The sequence below is a fragment of the Primulina huaijiensis genome, chromosome 11 (assembly GCF_012295235.1).
Source record: "Primulina huaijiensis isolate GDHJ02 chromosome 11, ASM1229523v2, whole genome shotgun sequence".
Lineage (NCBI taxonomy): Eukaryota > Viridiplantae > Streptophyta > Magnoliopsida > Lamiales > Gesneriaceae > Primulina > Primulina huaijiensis.
The window spans coordinates 11,098,335-11,101,603 of NC_133316.1; the positions used below are offsets into that span (position 1 = coordinate 11,098,335).

Sequence of the window (3,269 nt, forward strand, 5' to 3'; positions counted from 1 at the left end):
TAGAGAGAGGCTCTTCCTGATGTGAGATTGCCTGCTTGCTTCAGGGGAAGGAATTTTAGTGCTGATGTAGCTAACAGCCCCCTTCATAGTCGATTCATTAGGGTCGTCACCTTCCACCCAGAAAAGTATCCACCGTTTTCTTTGTCTCTTAAGCCTCACAGCTATGGGACTTCCTAAAGAAAACTGCAATCGCAGTTTATCAACCACTCACAAGATCACCGAGATCTTTGACTTAGCTCCCAAAGGTAATCCACCCGGCCCTTTCCCAACCTATACAAGGGGAGCAGAAGATAACGAAAGGGAGACAAGGTCCTAACTAAATCATAACACAAACTACCATTCCATAGATAAGGCAAGAGATAACTTATGACCTCGCGGATGGAGAGGGATTCGAACCCCCGGTATTCCTATCAATACTTCGGTTTTCAAGACCGACTCTTTCAACCGCTCAGACATCCATCCCCTTCGCACACCCTATCTATCCGCGCGCTGGCGGGTAGGGGCTTATCTATGTGATTCGCTACGCTTGCTTGCCCCTATCGGCTGATTCTATTGCCTGCCGGTTAGCGAAACTTTTCCTGTAGTACGAATCGCTACGCCTCTCCTCTTTCTATATGATAATATGCACCTTGGTTGCTGCGCTCCCTTCGGAGAGAGTGAAGAACGAATGATCCTCCAAGAGTGATTTTTTCGTGCTTGTCCTTGAAAATAAGAGAGAAATGTTCAGCCCCTTTTCTAAAGAAGAGATTGAAAAAACGGTGTTCAATCTAGAGGAGATCTGACTAATAATAAATACGATGGTTTTTCTTTAAAGGAGAAGCAGGAAGATGTAACAATAATACATATCTGTGAACACGAACATCAAACTATCGATTTTGGTCACTATGACGTGGGTGAATACATGAATCATGATATTTGGAGGCAGACATACATTTGTCTGAAACGGGTCGGTTGATGGCTCCTATCCGCCGTTCATCCTGCTGAGCTTTGATCTCAGTAAGTTCTGCTCCCTAAAGACTGCCTAGACAGGACAGAAGAGGGGTACTCATGTGGTGCTACGATAGAGAAAAAAGAGACCTCTAAAAGACCCTCGCATAGCTTGTTGAACCTTCGGAGAGAACCATAGAGATCAATCACCTCATAGATAACCGACGACATTACACGAGTTGCTGAGAAGACACCTCCCTTGTTGTGTTACTTAAACCGCCTCTTCTGAACCTCAATGATCCATGGACTGATGGAATCAAACCTGCCCTACTCAGAAACTCGAAGAGGACTTTAATTGACCTTCTAACCTCGGATACTCTCTTCTTGAAGTATGTTGAATACTCTCCACTAAGAGCATTTACCCCGGAATTCCCATGATTCGGCAGAGGAGTTGTATTAAAACATCAGGAGCATTGGTCATTTTCTTAAAATCAAACCAATCTATTAAGGCCTGAACCCGATTTTTCCAGCGGTGAAATTTTCTGTAGAATGCCCTATTGCCCCAGCATGGTAATCACATCTAGCATTCGGATCATACCACTTTGGAATATGGAAAGGTTCTAGCAGCACAGGAGCTATTTGATGGTTTTGAATTAACTGTGGCAGGAGTTCACTATAGGTCATAGGGAATTGGATCGTTTTGGACCTGCCTTCGCTCTTCATTATTTCGATTGTTACGCGGGTTCGTATTATAGACAGGATTTGGATTTGCACCCTGATGAGGTGCTCAATGTCTAGGGGCAGGCTCTTTCCCATCCAAGAGATAGAGTGATTTCAGGAAGAAAATCCAGGTCTTGCATTGGCATAGGGTTCTCCCTCCTCTTCGAGGCAGGAAAAAGCCAACTATGGTGCGAGTACATACCAAACTGCTCAAATTATGCGGAAACTACCAATATGAGCCGGAATCCAACTTCCGCTATATGGTTGGCAAGCTAGGCTTTCAACTCTGTCCTAGTCCGGGATTTCTCTTCCCTCCAGAGTAAGGGATAATTCTCCGTGTGAGCAGCTAGTTGAATGAATACCCGATTTCGGGATAATCCGTTCCGAGTCCTTTTTACAGCTTCCGATGAGCTACCAGAGGGTCTAATATCAGATAGTACTCAATTCTCCATACCTACTAGTTGTTCTTTCTTTAAAAGGGCTAGGTAAGTAAGAGGACATGCAGAAAAAAGAGAATCCTCCCCGCCAGTACGTTTAAAGCGCCTACTATACCTCAACTCCTTCCACTCTCCTTCATGTGTGAAGGAAGCGGCTGTAGCCTTACCTATACCCTGGCTTTCTCCCTGATCAGCCTTCAAAGATATTCGCAAAAGCTTGTGACTCTGGTTGCCCCTGACTGCTGGATCTCGTTGGTGCCGCCAACCTCATCTCGAAGGTTAAACCAAGTTTCTTCTCCCGAAAGCTTGGCCCGTATTACATTAGTGGACTACGACAGGCTCTTTCTCCTCAATCGGGGGGAATGCCATTCTTAACATCTTTCGCTACCTTTCTTTCGCAGGTGGCAGAATTATAGACCATATAACCTTTCCAACTAAAGCGGCCTACTCTATCGCTAACTACAGGGCTTGGGCCCGCTCAAAGGTATACAGCTACTTGTGGTATCTCCCTTACAGAACTAAGAGATAGCCTTTAAGGGGCCCCAACAAAGACGGATCTATTCCCTGGGACACTTCCTACTAGAAGAAGTATGGTTTGGGGATAAAAGCTGTTACTTTGGGGTTTTCCTTACGAAAGCACTCTAGTCATTCTTGTTCGAGCTAATAGGTGATAGGTGTCACCGTTCTCCCTTCGATCCTTCCTACTTGGCCCATCCAGAGTCTTACTTTGTGGCTTTCTTTATAGTCAGCACGTGAACATACATTCTTCAAAGGTGTTTTATTCCGGGTAGAGGTATAGTTCCTGCATTGATCGCCGCTTACTCTGCTTTCCGAACTCAGACATTTAGGCGCCTATGCTTACCAAAGAGTGAACTTACTCCTGGGATACATTCCCGTGGGGGTCCCATTCCCTTACTTTATAGTCTATAGCTCTTAAGCAAAGACTTCTTAGCGGCACGATTCGGATTAGCAGACTGCTCTTCTTTCAAGCGGTTTCCCTTTCTTGCTCTACTTACTGTCAATTCCGAACATAGCTGCTACTTTTTCACTCACACAGAGACCGAACGTACTGGGCCCTTACGAAACAGCTAGAATTCCATAGGTCTTACTTCGAGACCCCTTTCTTCTTTCCTTACTTGAATCCCTTACAGGGTCACTCGCCGCATCCTACCTTAGGTCCACTAC

The 3,269-nt window shown here is 45.3% G+C and overlaps 1 non-coding gene across 1 annotated transcript; it reads right to left on the reverse strand.

Annotated features, from left to right (window-relative positions):
- Positions 1–375: 375 nt before the first annotated feature.
- Positions 376–462, reverse strand: TRNAS-UGA (transfer RNA serine (anticodon UGA)). The gene has a single exon. It is a non-coding gene; the product is annotated as a tRNA-Ser (tRNA).
- Between the last annotated feature and the right edge of the window lie 2,807 nt (positions 463–3,269).